Source organism: Pleurodeles waltl, chromosome 7, assembly GCF_031143425.1.
Source record: "Pleurodeles waltl isolate 20211129_DDA chromosome 7, aPleWal1.hap1.20221129, whole genome shotgun sequence".
NCBI lineage: Eukaryota > Metazoa > Chordata > Amphibia > Caudata > Salamandridae > Pleurodeles > Pleurodeles waltl.
The window spans coordinates 824,688,737-824,706,982 of record NC_090446.1 but is presented as its reverse complement, the minus strand read 5'-3'; positions in this window follow the sequence as shown (position 1 = coordinate 824,706,982).

The following is an 18,246-nucleotide window of genomic DNA, read 5'->3' as shown; positions in this document are numbered from 1 at the left end:
AGGTTACTGACTCGCAAAATGGGAATGGGCATCGCGATGTGGGTTTTGCGCCTCGCAAACAGCGATTTTCGCTGTTTGTGACGCAATAAAGCCTTTCTACACCTGGCCCTAAGCCTCCTATGTAATTATGACTATTTGCAGTAAAAGTCACGGCAAATGTGAACTTTAGGGTAAAAGTTTTCTGCAAATACATGGGAACAACAGAGCAAGAGGGGCTGTTCTTTACTGTGCTTTTGTTTAAAACATTATTGCACCAAATATTTATGCAACAGTGTAATTTTGCATAATTTTGTCATAGTTTCACATAATTACATAAAATCTATTTTTCTATATGAAGGATGCACCATGGTGCAAACTAGTACATTACTTCCAATGAACAGCTCTAGAATTGAGGCACACATCCCACAGATGAAATCAAAACAGTATTTGGTTAGAAAACCAAAATACTGCAGCCACTCCCAGGGCAAAACTAATTTGGGGTTCTATTGGGTGAATTTCTTGCATATGGATTGGCAGAGATGGAGCAAATGTCAATATTTTGCCTCTTCAGAAGGCAGAATGATTAACTAGTGGCCATGGGTAGAACCCAATGGCAGTACCAACTGATGCTACACACCATTCCTTTTTTAAACACATTTCCTTGGGGTCTAGTTGGCTTTCTGTTCTTTGGCCCGGTAAAATAGGAGGTTACCCCTCGCACCATCCACTTAAGAGGGCAATAAGACTGTCTCGTGCCCGTGGGTGAGCGATGCAGTCCAGTGCCAGGATGGGTGAACCCCACACCCCATTCTGTTTATTACTTTTTCTCCATTGGTCTGTTTATGTCCTGATTCCTCCTCCAATGGCCAGATGGAAAGATGATATCCTAATCTATCAACACTGGGAGGCTTAAAGACAAGCAGAGTACCATGGGGAAGGAGAAAAGGACTGGAGTGTGTCACTGAATCTTCTTGACATCAGGAATCACTTTTGATCATCAGCCAGTATTTCTGCCCCGGGAGGCAAAATAGATGCTTTTCCCCTCTCTGACAGCCCATAAGTAAAAAGTATGCATAAAGAACTCTTAATTTCTTCTTATTTGCCATGGAAAATGGCTATAGTATTTAAGTCTGCGGTCACAGAGGGAATCCTTCAACTTTTGGGCATTACTGAAAACTAAGCACCCAGGGAAATCGAGGATGGTGCTGCTTGCTTGCATATCACCAGCTTTTATTACCCCCATTTCCCTAAAAATAACAGACCTGTGCTTAGAACATCCAGGGCCTCATTTACAAAGACGTGTTGCAGCACTGCAGCAAATCTTGCAGTCCCACTCTGCATCATTTCATTACTGTAGGGGTGTTCCATATTTACTACAATAAAGCACACCCCTGTGTTTTCCCTAGCACTGGTGCTACAATTAGCTGCCTAGTGCCAGTGCAGGAACCGCTTGCATGTTAGTGCAAGGGTGCATGCTCTGCAGGGAATGATTGTTCATGTGCAGGCAGGTGTCCTTTCCTGCATAGCAACAATCAATAATGTTAATCTGTCACTTCTATGTGTGCTGTGTAATGCAGCACACATACAACTAACAAATTGTCATTATTTAATCATTGTTTATCTGTAAAAAGGGGCACCTTCCTGCACATAAACAATCATTAATGGTGTGTTGCTCTTTCTATTTGTGCCGCACAATGCAGCACATATAGAAAAAGCAAAAATGAGGAGAAATCAAAGTATTTCTCCTCGTTGCTCCACTCTAATGCTATCCATGGAGTGGCATTAGTGTTTGGCGGTGCCTTGGGTTTATGATTTCCCATAAATCTGGAGCAGCATCAAAATACAATGGGTGTTGCAGTGGAATGCCCACAGAAACACCCATTGCATACCCCTTTCATGCAAAGTGATGTGTGTAAAGGGGCTGTATTTGCAAGGTAGTGTTAAGCCACAAAATGTGGATTAACACCGCTTTGTAAATATGGAGCAGGGTATTGCACCAGTTTCCTTCCTTTGAATAAGGAACAGAAAACATTTAATCTTGGGGTTGACCTGCACCCAGGGAACCCTACCTACCATGGGCACTTCAGAAACTTACTGATACAGAGGAATCAAGAGTGGTGTGGATCCTAGCAGGTTTTCTTACTCAGAATGCCCTGAAAAAGTCCTGTAAGTATCAAAATGTGCCTAAAACACCCTTTCCCTCTTTCTTTTTTTCTTGATACAGGTTATGACTACAATATTTCGGCCTGGGTTCAGTCAAGAGCCTTGAATTTCTATGAACCCTAGGCAATTCTGAATGCCCATCACAGCAAAGACCAAATTGAAACTTCACTGATTTCACACAGTCTTTGTTTTGACTTGTTCCTTTGATGGGCAATAAGTTATGCTACACAAATGGGTTAACCTTTTTAAACAAGAGAAATATGAGCAGGCTGGTTGGTAGGACCTTTGTTGGGCTCCTGAGATTTCAGCTCTTACCGTGAGGAAATGTGAAAACATTCTGTGATGATTTTATCCAAACTTTGAGGTTTTCAGAGCATTCTGGATGGGTAAACATTGTGAAACCAGAAAGTGTAATGGTTTTACCCAAAGTTTGAGGTTTGCAAAACATTTTGTTAAGGTTGAATTTCTCGCCTATTTTAGTTCTCAAATATACACCAGTGTGCATTAAAAAAGGAATTTAGTAGAATGTCCTCTGGATCAGTTTAAATTATGGGTAAACCAAAAATTCAGTATTGTACAAGTGACCTCTATTTCTATACTCAGTATCTTGAATAGAGTTTTTGTTGATACTCAGTTTTGATTAATTAGATTTGACCAAATGGTTTCACCCATAGTCTGAACACAGTGAAAAATCATTATAGGCTAGAGTTCAGTTTTGCTTCTGGTTATCACATGTTTTTGGATAGCCAAAAAAAACCACACTTTATATCCTTGCAACCAAAGGGGTCTGATGTACATAATAATATATAACATGTGTAAACTAGTTATCAAGGCAAAAAATTACATATGTAAACATTGTGAGCCGTTTCTATTGTGTCTCATTTTCTTGCATTATCCAACGATTACTTTATTTTGGAAAACCATAAAAAATTAACACAAATAACCAGCTGGTGAGTTCAGAATTTTTACTTATTCTAAAAAATTTATAGCTTTTTGAGTTCACTTGAGAGTTTCACAACAGTTTTCACCACAAACATAAGTTAGATTAAAATCCAAAAATAGAAACAATGCACGGCTACTGAAAAAATACAAATCTTATGGTAAAAGATGTGAAGATAACGCTCCTAGCATGGCAAACCTTTGGTTGATGCCATTTTAAGAAAAAAATACTATTTCTTGTACAGCACTTTTTCACATTTTTAAAAAAATACTAATATTTTTCAACAGTTTAGCTTCTTTTTGAATCTTAACATGTGGAAACAAGAATGCAAACTTGGCCTTGGTATCTTTGGTGAAAAAAGTTGTGAAGGCTTATGTAAATAGTGCCCCATACATTGAAAAAGAAACAGGAAACACCTCAAAGGCTAAAGGGATAGATATGAGGTTTCCTCTTTCTTCCTTCCCAAGCCCAGTAGCTAAACTATTATCCATTAAAAGGCATGATTTATCAGGGATGTAAATTGGCCTTTGGAGCTTAGATATGTGGCAAAACTGTAAGTCAGTTTTAATTCAGCCAGCACGAAGTACATTTTTATAAAGTTACTTTTCTCATAAACTGTGCTATTGTTTGAGGGGATGTAGCATGAAAGCAGGTCTGGCATCGCAAATGGTTGTTGATGTAGCGTGAAGATCTAGTTGGGCATCACTGATAGCCTTTCAGGAAACTTCACAGTGATGATTACCACAGGCTGTCATTGCTGTAGTGTAATGTATAGATCTCTTGCTGCAGGTCGTTTCCAGCAGTTGCTGTATCACCAAGAGTTTGGTTCACAGGAACCTCTCATTGGCGGTCATCGTGGGCCGCAGAGACTCAGCGTGAATGGGCCTGTTCACAGTCACCTCAGGATTTCTCCTTTTCTTGCAGAGAAGTGCTCATTGGTACCAGCCAAGCATCCAGGACCTAGAGAGCCTCACCTTCATGATCAGAGACTCACTCTAGCTGGGACCAGTAGAACTCCGGGCGGTTCAGCTGCAGGTCTAGGCAGATGAAGTTGCCCCAAGTCAGCTGGGCAATTGCAGGGAGCTCTCTGGAGCTTATTGTGAGCCAAGAACAGGAGGTCAGCCAACTGACCATTGGAGTCACTCAGGTTAGCAGGTCCAGTATACCTTCTCAGAGCAGGGCAGTTTTCTGAGGAACAAGGCAGTCCTTCTTCTTTAGTGTCTATAGGTTCTGGAGTGTACTGAAGAGTTGTTCTCAGGGTCCATTATTTATACCCAATGCCAGTCTCTGAAGTGTGAGGACATCCTGGGCTATCCCCACATCTGGTTCTGGAAGGTTCTTCCATCCCCTGTTAATTCTCTAAGATATCTGGAGTGATAGCAGCTAGTGTCAGGATCCTTTGTGTGTGCTGGAGGCAAGCCCTTTAAAAGAATAAATGGGGCAGGGAACAGCTCTGCCCCTAACCATCCTGGCAGGATGGTCCATCCTTCCTGCACCCAGTCCCCTTTCTTTCATTATCTGGCAGGAATACATATATCCCAACTACCCCAACTACAGAACCATTCAGAGCCGTGTGACCCAAGACACTGGCAGCAGGCACCAGATGTTTAGGTCAAGAAAATGCAAGTTTTCTAAAAGTGGCATTTTATGAACTGTGACTTATAATCAGACTTTACCATTAAAGAGGATTTTTAAATTACAATTAATTAGATTCTAAAGATGACATTTCCACGTGCTCCCAATCAAACGTTAGTACTTATTAAATACAATAGGGTAACCCAATGTTATATAGTGGGAGAGTTAGGCCTTACAGTAGTGAAAAATACGTTTAACAGTTTTTCACTATTAGGACATGTAAAATATAAATCCACATGTCCTACCTTTTAGCTACAATGCACTGTGCCCTACAGGCCCTATGAACCTTTTAGGGCTTATCTTAGTGGTGATTTATATGTGTCAAAAAGGAATTTGTAGGACTGACAAAAAGTGTTTTTTGCCAGGTCAAAATGGGAGTTTAAAACAGCACGATAGGTTGCAGTGGCAGGCCTGAGACATGTTTTGAAATGCTACTTTTAGTGGATGGAGCAATGGGTAATGCAGGTCCTCTAAAAACATTTAATTTACAGACCCCAGTTCTGTGTGATACCTCTTTGCTAGGGACTATTAGGTAGATGCAATTATACCATGTTTGAAAGAGAGCGCACTACCACTTTGCCACTGTTAACAGGAGAAAATTACTAATGCCAACAAAAATATGTTCAGCAACAGAAGGCAGAAATTTAGGGAAGACCCTGAAAAATAGGGCCGGTCCTAAAGTTATTTAAGAAACTGAGTGGAAAATAACTTTTTAACATGTTGCTAGTATTTTCCTTACAAAAGGAATAAATGAGAAATTTTACTTAGGCCTGTTAGAGGAGAATCCAGCGTAACCTACGCACTGGATTCAGATTTTGGATGTTCATTCACTGAGAAGGCACAATACTTGCAATATGTTACGTGTCACTTTTTTGTACATTAAGCATTCTGCTTTGTAGGCTTAAAATGTACATTTCAGTGGTGACTTATTAAGACATATATAAATAGGTCCTCATACATGACAGAGGCATGTTTCCATTCCACGTGCCACTGCAGTGCCAATATACTGTAACACAGCCAGAAACATTTTCTGCACATCCACCATGGTCATACTTACCTACTTACTTACTGCTGTTATGCTGTTGGCATGTAGGGCAGCAATGAAGGACTTCCACTTCAGTCTGACTTGGGCAGTTTTTTGTATGGTTCCCCAGCTGTGATCTTTATATCTGTTCCCACAGTTTGCCTCTGGCTGTTCTTTGGCCTGATTTTCTTTTGTTTGCTTTCTGATGTCCAGTGAAGAGCTGTTCTGGTGAGACAGTCTTGTTTTCTTCTGATAGTGTGTCCTAGCCATATTTTTCATATAATGACGGTGCCCGTGCTGCCTTGCCTGCATCTAGTGAGTATTTCCTTGTTAGACATGGTTCACAACCTCAAAATAAGCAAAAAACGTCTCAGGTTACTAGCGTGGAAAGCTTGGAGATGTTGCTTTTTGTCATTTACCAGCATCCTGATCAATATAAGAGTGTGGAAAGGCCACAGCTCTAGTAAACCTTCAGTTGCTGTGGTACTGAGATGATCTCCACATAATATTAAGCATCTTGAAGGCATTCTGGGCTTGTTCAGTCTGCTCTTTATGTCCCTGCTTGCCCTGTCTTCATATCTCATGTACTCTCTATGTAGGTGAGCTCTTCAGTAATGGCTTGGGGCCAGATGTATCAAAGGGCTTTTCCTATTCTGGGTCAATGGGAAAATGTGTTCGTGCACATGGCCCTAGGTTCTTTTCATCCACCTTGATTGGTTAGGGATGTTGAGTAGCATTATTTCTGATTTTGTTGTACTGATGCTCAGGCCCCCTTACTGTGCATAGATTTTGAGACCAAATGCCTTTTCCTACATATGCAGGTGTGACAGTGAGGGCAAGGCTAGGCTAGGTTGTTTGCATAGTCATTGCCCTCCAATGTAGAGAATAAGGTCCATTTGATGACTCTGGCTTGGTCTTCTGTTGTGCATTGTATCACATAGCCTATGACTGGGATGAAGAACAATGTGTACATTACATATCCTTGTCTCACACCAGTCTTTACTTCAGACCTATACTCACTAACTCCCACTTTGCTGGTAAAATTATCAAAGAAGGCCTTGATGAAAATAACTATTTTCTGCAGTGTACATAAGGCTCTTAGTATACACAGAGGCTGTCACAGTGTATTCTCTCAAACAATTTCCCAAAATCAATGAAGATGAGGTATAATTGTATCCGCCATTCTGAGCCTTGCTCTGTGATATTGTGTAGATTAAAAGTCTGATCAATACAACCTATGCCCTTTTGGACCCCAGCCTGTTCTTTCCTTACCTCTGTCCACAACATCAGAAATGTGTTGATTAATGATTCTTAGCAGGAGTTTACTCCAGATTGACAGAAAGGTGATGCCATACCAGTTATTACAGTTGGTTAATGTTCCCTTCTTTGGCATCTTGATGAGGATGCCTTAGTTTCATTTGTCTATGCTTCCCAAATCCATGTTAACAGTGGTTGGAGGATCTTGGCCGATGCTTCAGGGTCTGCCTTGAACATTTCTGTACTCAAGTTGTCTTGAACAGGAGCTTTTCATTTCTTGAGACATTGGATGGCAGTGACCATAGCTTCTATCTGTGGGGCAGTGTTCACATCCATGTCTGTCTATGCCTGTTGGATGTCCACTTCACCTGTTGGTATTGGTAGGTTCAAGACTTCTTTGAAGTGCTTGGCCTAGCATGCGTCCAGCCCTTTCTCAGTCATCAGTAAACTTCCTTGATTATCAGTGAGAGGGGTGTTGTACGTTGCACAAATTTGCCACTGACTATGCACGTGACCTTGTCCTGTTCTCCTTTACTGGCTGCCTGTTCTGGTTGGCTGACAAGGTTATCCGTGTAAGCCAGATTGTCTGCTCTTTTCAGTCTTGTGACTGATCTCCTTGGTTCTATGTACTGTTGTTCCTACTTCTCCTGCAGCCTGTCAGATTTAGCTTTCATTAGTTTCTTTTTAGCTGCCCTCTTATCTTCAATAGCTTGCCACATGTCTTGTATTTGCCACTCTTTCCTTTCCTTTGGCTTGCTCCCTACACAAGTTTCAAATCTCTCCACATATATTGAAGAGACCTGTTTGATTCCTTGCTGACTGCATCTGCTGCTGGCATAGACTGATCTTCCATGTCTGCCAGGAGTTTGAACCTGCTTTAGATTTGTAAGACAAATGCTTTCTTGGTCTTGGTGTCTTGTCAATTTACCACATCTAACTGCTGTCACCCTTATGTTTCCATTCCATTTTCTGGGCTTCAGCTCCCTAAGAGCAGCAACTATATGGTGATCATTGCCGACATCTGCTCCCCACCTCACTCTGACATCTTTCAGTAACCATATCCAGGTGCCACTTCTCATTAGGTAGTCATTATGGTTTCTGTATCTGCCATTGGGTGAGCACCAGTTTTTTTTTGTGAATATCATAAAAGGGTAAGCGAGTCACTCCTATTACCAGTTCATATGTGGCAGAAAACTCCAATACTCTTTCTCCATTGACGTTTAATGTTCTACTATCTTCCTTTCACATGCCTCTGTCATGATTCACGTTATCATTTCCCACCTTAGTATTCATGTCCCCCATCACAATCTTCAGGTCATGGTTCAGCATGGCTTAAAGCTCAGTTTGCATTTGTTTGTAACATATTTGCATGACTGTTTCTCTGCATCAGTTGTTGGAGCATAGCACTGGATAATGGTGTCATTGATGTGTCTGCCCTTTTAACCTAGCTGTCATGAGTCTGCCATTGACTGTCTTCTACTCAATTAGCCATTTCTTTGTGTCATTGTTCAGGATGATGGCTACTGCTTTGTGATGTTTGTCATGGTGCCTTCCTGAGTACAGAACTCATGTGGTAGTTTTCACTCTACCAGATCTAGTCTACCTACTTCTGCTCCGCTGAACACCATGATGTATAAGTTGAAGGTCCTTATCTTAGAGGTTACTTGAGCCAGATTTCCTGTTTCATACATAGTCCCTACATTTCATAGTCTGATTTTAGCTCTGCATTTGTCACTCAGAACATCTATCATCCCATCAGTGATTTCTTTGTGACTTTGACTACTGTCAATCATGCATGTCTTATGTAGAGACTCTAAAAGTCCCTCATGCCCAGAAGATTTAGTGGGTTTCACTTCTGTTTATGTAACATTTTTTATGGGATAAGGTTGATAGCCATGTGCCTGAACCCCAAACTAGAGGACCAGTGGACCCTGCTTTGTTTGAACTGTCAGCTTGGGCTACTAAAACATATTTTATAATGGGTCAACTGTTGCCTCTAGCATTGCAATCAGCTTGGCATAATGGCAAATCTTTCCTCAAATTGATCACCAGTGCAATGCAGGCTCAATGTTTGCTCCAGCATTATGAAATCTATGTTTCAGTCTCACTTGTTTTCTGTTATACTCTGGTATCCCTATACACTGGTATGCAAACAATATAGAACTCTGCTTAAATACATAATTGTCCATTGTCATCTTCTGATACTTTATCTTATGAAACTCAAGCAGCAAATGCAAAACATTGTATCTGGAGTTTCCAACCTTTTCTGTAATGAAAGTTACTTATGATCAATGAAAATTATCCTGAGCTAATAGAATTAGGGCCAGATGTAGCAAGCTGTTTGCATGTCGCAAACTGCGAAAATCACAGTTTGTGCCATGCAAACGGCCTCCCGCGATGCACATTCACAAATTGCGAGTCGGTACCGACTCGCAATTTGTGAATGCCACTCGCAAATAGGAAGGGGTGTTCCCTTCCTATTTGCGGCTCGCATCGCAATTCAGAATTGCTTTCTGAACATGAATGCGGTCGCAAAGCAACTTGCAGTTACCACCAGTGTCACACTGGTGGTAACTCATTCGCAAAAGGGAAGGGGTCCCCATGGGACCCCTTCCCCTTTGTGAATGTCGTCTAAAATATTTTTTGGACCACTGCCTACTCTGAAAAAAACGAAACCAAATGGTTTTGGTATTTTTTTCATTTTGCAACTCGTTTTCCTTTAAGGAAAACGGGTTGCAAAATGAAAAACAAAAACTGCTTTATTTAAAAAGCAGTCACAGACATGGAAGTCTGCTGACTTCAGCAGGCCACCATCCCTGTGAGTGCAGGGACTCGCTATGGGGTTGCAAAATGTGACCCACCTCATGAATATTGATGAGGTGGGTCTTTGCGACCCCATAGCGAGTCGCAGAAGGTGTCTGAGACACCATTCTGCATATGCTTTTGAGATTCTGAAATTGCGAGTCGCACCTACTGACAATTTCAGAATCGCAAAAGCATATCTTGCTACATCTGGCCTTTAGTGTTTTAACAGTGATCACTTCAAACAAGATTACATTAGTAATCACGTCATTCAAGATTACAACCCATGGCCATCCCGGTGCATCAAGTACAATTGCCAGCAGTAATGTAAAAAAGTATTCGTCAGTTTGGAATGCTATGGCATAGGTAATACATATTAGCTATAGCTTGAATGACACTGGTACTAAGGTAATGTTATTAGTAAAATTTTAATATATTTTGGAAATTTAACTATTTTCTCCAATTAACAGGTTTCGAGGTCTGAGTTTCATCTTATATACAAACATTTTATTTTTACTATAGATATATTAATTTAGCCAAGCAAAAGCTTTTAATTTAGTTGGCTAGGCTGGACACAGGTGAGTTACTTACAAGTGTATAAAGAGCTACTAGTAGTTCACAAGCTACTTGTTGGAGAAGCCTGTTCTAAACCCTAACAAAAGCACCCCTATCTATAAAGTTGAAAGATACATGTAATACCACCTTTCTGGAGGGACCAAAAATGCAACTCTCTGTCTACTACAGTAAAATACCTAAGCTTCTTCATGGACAACGCATTTGTCCTATCATCACACATCAGCAAGATGAATATTGATATGTCATCTACTTTCTTAATTCACTTAAAGAAGATGAAGTTCATATTGTTCCCTGACTCACTGAAAATGCTGTCAGCATTTCTTGACTAGATGTTGGGAACACTATTTTGGCTTTTGTTCCTCAGCCATCAGTCATTTTGATCAAAGTTGTTCTGCATGACACATCTTCCTCATTTACAACATGAAAACATGAAGAATTTTAAGTAGTTTTGAAAGGTCTTCACTTGTTGCTAATTGAGCCCATGGTTGAATAAAAGATATTTTGTGTTCATAAAAAGCACTTTTCTGAGGACAGGAACATGATCAAATCAATTTTCTGACCAGCACCAAGGAACAAAAAGTTGCTGGGCCTCATGTGCGAGGTCTGTGGTGCAGGTGGCGTAGCAAGTGCCTTGGTGTGCCTCCCTGCACTACCGGGAAGGGCAGAAATGTGCTATTTCTACAAGATATGCTGCATTTTTGTCCTCTCTCCCTCCGTTGGTGCACAAATTGCTGCCATGTGCCAATGCAGGCATCCTTGCACCATGGTAAAAGGATTTCTGTGTTGCAGGGATGATTTTTTTTATGCTGGAAGGGCTACACATAGAAAGAGGAAAAAGTGGGGAGAAATAAAGATATTTCTCCCAATTGTATCATTCTTATGCCACCCCTGAGGTAGTATAGGAATCTGGCATGTTCTCAGACTTGCAAAATTGGGAATGCATCAGATTTCTTCGGGTTCCATGGGTGTTGTGCGGGAACAACCCAAGTAACACCCATGAAATGCTGCTTTCACACAGTGTTATGCGTGAAAGGGGTCCATATTTACAAGGCCATGAAAAGCCACACAAGGTGCCTTTGTGTGGCCTTATAAATATGAGCTGGCATACTATGCCAATGGAGCATCAAAAAATGACTCTTTGGTGGTGCAGTGTGCCACTAAGGCCTCGCAAATGAGGCCTTCTGTATTATAAAACTGCAAAATTCAAATGCTCCTTTCACCTTGGAAGATAACTCTCATGGTGATGGGGGCATTGCTATTTTAATTTTCAAAAAAAGGAAATTTTGCTTTGGTGTTTTGTTTTTTAAAGTAAAAATCGTGTAACTTTGTGGTACAGCTCTGTCATGTTTGATGAATCTGCACTGCAAAGTTACAATGCATTGGTAGGCACACCCTTGACAGAGGTTCCTGTGACTGCATTACATGTCCATCGGCCCAACAAACATGTATATATTTGTCAGTTGGGACCTCCACCGGGGTGGCCGGGTAAAATTTTCCATTTCCCTTCTGGAAGACGGCACAAGCACTAACCAAGAAATTGGGGCCAAATTTAGCTGTTACATCCTTGCAGCAAATAGCATGTCAATAATGGACCTCTTTGCATTTTTTATTCGACATCTATTAGAATTCCAGAGTTGATAATTCAACACTTTCATTGACTTCTTTTAAATTGTAAACCATTTTATAAGTTATATAAAGAACAATTACTCACTATGATAGTCTATATATTGAGAATAAGATTCTCCAATCAATTTAGAAATAAGTACTCAGAGGATTTGGACCTCACTTGGGTTCCAATGTCTGAATTTAAGGAATTTTCAAAGATGTTCAAAAGTACTCATGGAAAATACTCACTGTCTTCGATTTCCAGGAGTAGTACTGGAAATGTTTTGTCTAATTCTTGCTTGTGTCAGCGCTAAGGAATTCTGCCTGTATACGTACATACGGTATACATGCATAAATCACTTTGCATTTGTTCAGTTGCACTTCTTGTTTTTTACTTTTATTGTGGGGAAAGGTTTTTCCAATTTCAAAAAACGTCTTCACCTATACTTTACAGGACATTCTAAGCCCTTTCACACTCTCAAGAGATATTGAGTCCTTATCTTACCAGAAGTAAGTGTTTGCCCATTTCCAGTATGTGAAAGGGTCACAAAGAAACTGCTGGGCTTTTTCACAAACTTTTCACAGCCATGACATATCCACTCACCACAACTTAATAGGATTTACTCCTGCATGAAATTATACAATTACGGGGCAATGTTGCACATGTGTACATCGATCTACACAACGTCAGACAAAAATGTGCTGCTGCATACATTATTATGGAGAATTCAAAGTTATACTGATTGTACAGAAACTTTCAACATTGTTATAAGATTGTTGCTGGATAAATACAGTTTTAGTTCCAATATTTTTTAATTTAACCAATAATGATTAGTTCTTTATGTCAGTGGAGAGTCGTAGAGTGTTTTGTAATTGTATTTGGCTGACCCTACCAACTCATTGTGTTTACCATTAACTGTGTCATTTTTATTAGTGCAGATATTTAGCCCCTTCCATCTGCTAGTTTGCATGTCATGGGCCCGATTCACAAAGATAAAGAGCCATATTTTCAAGAAAGTGGTGCATCACCAGTGATGCTCCACTTTTTTTGCAGCCTCCTTGTATCCCCTAACGCCACCAGAGTAGCGCTGTATTTACATTACGGTGCACCATGGCGCATGTTAGTGGAAATAGCCTCATTTTTAATGCTATTGTAACCCTATACTGGATTAGCATTAAAAAAATTATATTAATCCAGTATAGTGTTGACAGGTCTATTGAAATTAATGGATGCCTCATTTTAACGCCTGCTTTAAGCAGGCATTAGAAATGACGCTAGAAATGGTGCAATGGAATCTTGTAGATTCCATTGCGCCATTTTTAGCAACTCTCCAACAAGGGAACACCCCCTTTGCATATATCATGCATATATTATGCATGCTATGGTGGTGGCCCGTTAGCCTCACAGTTGCTGCAAAAATCTTGCGGCAAATGTGGTGCTAAGGGGTGCAAGGGCCTTGTCAATCTGGCCTAAAGTTTACCTTCTCGTCCAAGTTTTGAATCAGAACCTGGACAATCTTGGCTGATCATTTTTATACAAATTTATCAATTTGACATTCCCGCTTAGGTTTTTCCTTCTCCTATTGGAGTCAGTACAGAAAAGTCACATTTGATATGAAAAGGAAAGAGGGACTTTCTCAGCAAAGAAACTTGCTAAGTGATCATGACTGACTTACAGCATCATCAAATTACATCTGAATGTATGCTTCTACACCTGATGGCTCTGATGTTTGCACGTATATCTAAGATATCATGAAAACATCAATCTCGAGTTACTCATGTTTAACTGGGTTTTCGCCCTTTAGGTGATTTTCCAATCCTTCACTTTTATTCTGCAAATGCTTTCCACAAATTTCATTGTTTTAGTTCTGCAGGTGGACACTGATGTTAATGGCTTTTGAAATTGAGTGTTTTACTGCTTGTGGGACACAATTGAGAAAATATATTTGACAGATTCATATTCTGGCAATATTGCTTCATTCAAAATATACCATGCTAATGTTACATTTGGAGTATTGTTAAAAATTGATATATTAATTGTTGTCAATAATTTAAATTATGTTTTATTAGAATGACAATTTATGTGGAGACAGAAAGTGTGCACAGGAGCAAATTAAAATAATCATCATCATCATCATCATCTCTGTATCCACCTCCATTTATCATTGCCAAATATTTGGAAGGTATGGCAGTCATAATGTGTAAGCTTTAAACGTGTGCTAAAATGCCATATATATTCTCTTCTTGTGTAATACAGAATTGAAGAAAAGATTTACCAAGCTAAAGTTATGAACTTGGGAAACATAAAGAACAACTTCATTTTACACAGTTTAGCTTTGTTTAGTAAAAAGTTTTATAATGCATTGTTTGAAATTGGGGTATTAGTTGTGGGGGCAAATACACACCTCCAGTAGTACTTTAAATCGGCAGGTAGTGTCAAGTACTAAGTATCTGTACTTATTTATTTTGAGCAGGAGTGTACCTGCACTTGTTGGTGTTGTGTCTTGTGAGTATGTACAATGGAACATTTTTTGATCCTGAAAGACTCCATAGAACGATGACTTAAGTTTTAAAATGTGGTGAAGTGAATGCAGGTTTAGAATGTTGAGTTTGCAGAGTAAAGATGTATAATAAATAGATCCATGTATGGCTTAATCATTGGCTGATGCTTGAGCTAGGGAAGACAAAACAACAGGTGATGAGATAAGGGATAAGTAACCCAATGATGGACAGTACTCTCCCAGAGAGTTTGCAGTGGTGCAAGCAAACTGCTTGTGCATGCCAAGTATGCCTTCGTTCGTTAAATTGCTTAACCGATGGTTGGCATGTGTGGAGTTAAACCACAACTCCAGCCGATGTAGAGCACTTGAAGATAATACTGGTCAAGAAACTACAAACATGGCCATACAGAAAGGTACCATGCTACTATGCAACATAAAAATATATAGTATACAGATCACAACTGCTGAAGGTGGATACAACCTGATCTTCAAAGTGCAGCAATTAGCAATGGCTGACTACACAAAAACACTATGATCAAAAGTGCCACGAGACAGAAATCAACCGAGTGTTAAAAGCAAGAAGCAAGACTGAAAACACGATCACTCAGATGCATGAAAGGGTTGTCTGCTTACCAGAACTGAATAAAGAGAATCATAGTCCTGCCGAAGGTGACTTCAAAAGAAGTGCCTGGGATTGGGTTTCCGGAGCTGTGCATACCTGTAGCGATGTGAGGCCCAGCAGAAAGTAATTCTGCCAATGGAGAACATAAAAGATGACCCCAAGCCCAGCTCATTGAAGGGCTAGTGCAGGGGCATCAACAGAACAGATCCTATTCTCTGGCAGAGGGAGTCAGACAGAGTTCCAATCACACTGTCAGTCAATCCTGTGAACAGTTACAATGCTGCTGCCTTCCTGAAACCACCACCTCCCTTCGATGTGGTCAAAAAGCAGAATACTGGTGATAGAAGGACTGCTTTGATAAAGACATTTGATGATTTCATTGATGTGCTGGAGGAAACAGAAAACAAAAAAGATTATAAAATAACTCAAGAATCTTGCTGGTGATGGTGTAAAAGAAGTCATAAAGAAACTGCTGCAAGCTGATGCATTTATGTATTGTCAATATAAAGAAGCCTTGAATATCAAGTTCAATTCAGTTCAGAATGTAGGGCATGAAAGGTACATTTTCAGTCAAGACGACAAAGAATTAGTGAAACCATAGATGAATTTGTTTAGAGGCTGGGTATGTTCATAAAACACTGCAGATTCAATATATGTAATGACGAAAAAGCAATACGTCTGCTTGCCAGATTCATTAAGAGAACGAATGCTGAGAGAAACTCTTAGTCGTCAGTGAATTCTTATGGCTGCGAGAGCTGAAGTGCATGCTGATGGACAAGCTGCTGACATGGAGGCTGGAGGTGCCCAACGTCTGTCTGTCATGAACATGAAAAGTGAGCAAAAATAAAAACAAGAAAGACACAAGGTGATGTGTTCATGGAAAAAGAAGTCATTTTTCAGATATGGATTGCTTTTTCCACATTTACGTAAATGTCCAGCCTTTGGACAGTGCTTCATAGAAAGAAGACAAAATGGCCCACCGAAGGTTCTACAGGTTGTTCGATGCTTGTCCACCAGGCCAAGCGGCAACAGCAGTTGAGTCAAATCACCACCAAATAAAGTTGATCATCATCTAAGTCATCATCAAAACGTTTGTCAGTATTACTATTGAGTAAAAGTGAAGAAGGTCATTGTACAATGTCAATGTTTACCTCAGTGAAATTCGCACACATTGGACTGGCCACATGTGAAGAAAAGTACCAGTCAAAGAAAAATCGACATGAGAAAGCATCTAAGTCATTCAAACATTTTTCTAAGATTACACTGAAAATAAATGGTTGTGCAATACCTTTTATCATTCACAGCGGTGCATCAATACATATTGTGTCTGAGGAGAAATATAATAAACTACCTCTATTACCATGACAGCATCAAAAGCAAAAGTGTACACAAAGGCTGTATCGACACCTTTAAAAAGTAAAAGTTTAATCACAGTGACTATAAAGCACAAGAAAACAAAAGGGTAAGCACCCTTTCACGCACTTCAATGTATAACATCAAGTGCCTGTCTACCCAGTTTCAGCAAAGCTGCTGATATGGGACTGATATCAGTGAATTAAAACTTGCTCATTACTAAAAAGTGAGTCAGATCACTTCATAATTTCATGGGTTAGGAAAACTTAACACTATGAAACTACAGTTGCACATCAATGAAAATGGTTGTCCTGTTGCTCAAGGGCACAGAAGCTGTAGAAAAGGAACTTAAATGATTACATAAGCATGATAACAGTGAGCATTCTACTGGTCCAATACCGCAGGTTTCTCCTATATTGGTAGTGCCCAAAAAGGAAATAGAAGGAGCTGTATACATCTGCGTGAATATGCATCGAGTGAACAAGGCAGTTGAAAGAGAGCAACATACAGGTCTGCACATTGCTAACACGATAACCCAACTGAAAGGCGAGAGTGTCTTCTCTCACCTTTATTTAAATAAAGGATATCATCAGCTGGAACTCAAGGAGAATTGCAGGTACATTACAAAATTTTCTACAGATATGTTTTGTCTGTTTTGATACAAAAGACTAAGGGCCTGATTTAGATCTTGGCTGGAGTTCCATTGTCTGGCCATGGCAGCTGTTCAAAGTACTCTGTACAGCTGATGGAGATCCAACTACCGTAATTAGATGTATGGCGGCTGAACATCTTCTTAAGTCAACAGAGTGGAGTCCATCATGTAAGCGGTCTACTGTTGCCAATGTGGAAGACTTCAATGCTGGCTAACAGTACTCCATTGCCATAAGGGTGGCAAGATTGCACCAAGCATATTTAGGTTTCACAGTTGTGTTGGCATTGTTCTGGTGGTGGATTCCGCTCAACATTGTACTATGGTTGCGGCTATTGGATGGATGGATGCAGCACACACCTGATTTATATTGACCAATTGTGAACACCTGCATACCTTACTATAACACACACTCCATTTTAGACCATAATCTATCGCCATTCTACAGCAGAACTCCCTTTTTGCTGCTGAATTTGCCACTCAGAGGTCAGGTAATTTAAATGTTTTCACTCCCTCTGTTAATTTTTCATTTGTTCCATTTTTTTACCTTTAGATTAACTTGTGGGCCACTTTTTCATTTATTTTCAGTTACTCATAATGGCAGGTAGGAAAAATCCACGTCTTATGAAGGGAGAATTGTCAGTCATGGTGGATGAAATCATTGGTGTAGAGCCACAATAGTTGACAGAGTGAATGCTGCAGCAAACAACCTACACACGCAGGAGGAAATTAGGAAGAGATGCAGCAACCTGTGGGGAAGAGTGCTTTCCCTAGCCTCCAAGCATCACCTGCCGAACAATGGTGGTGAGTCTCCCAGCCCCTCATTACAACTTTTAATCTGGGAGAAGGTCTTGCAGATCCTGCATCCTGAAAGCTTAGCAGGAATCCCTGGTGGAGTAGAGACTCATAATTTAGACTTCTCTATGTCTCACTTAACATAAATATAGTTTTTGTCCTTAAGGCAGCTGCATATCATTTTTTTCATCTTTGTAAAACATATGAGCACAATATGAAAACATTACAAATCTATTGTTATCATCAAATTAGTAGCATTATGGTGCCAACACTCCTTTTGCTACTGACAACGTGTGTGGTCATTATGTGTTTTGTTCGGCATTTATCATTTCTTTTATATGATTG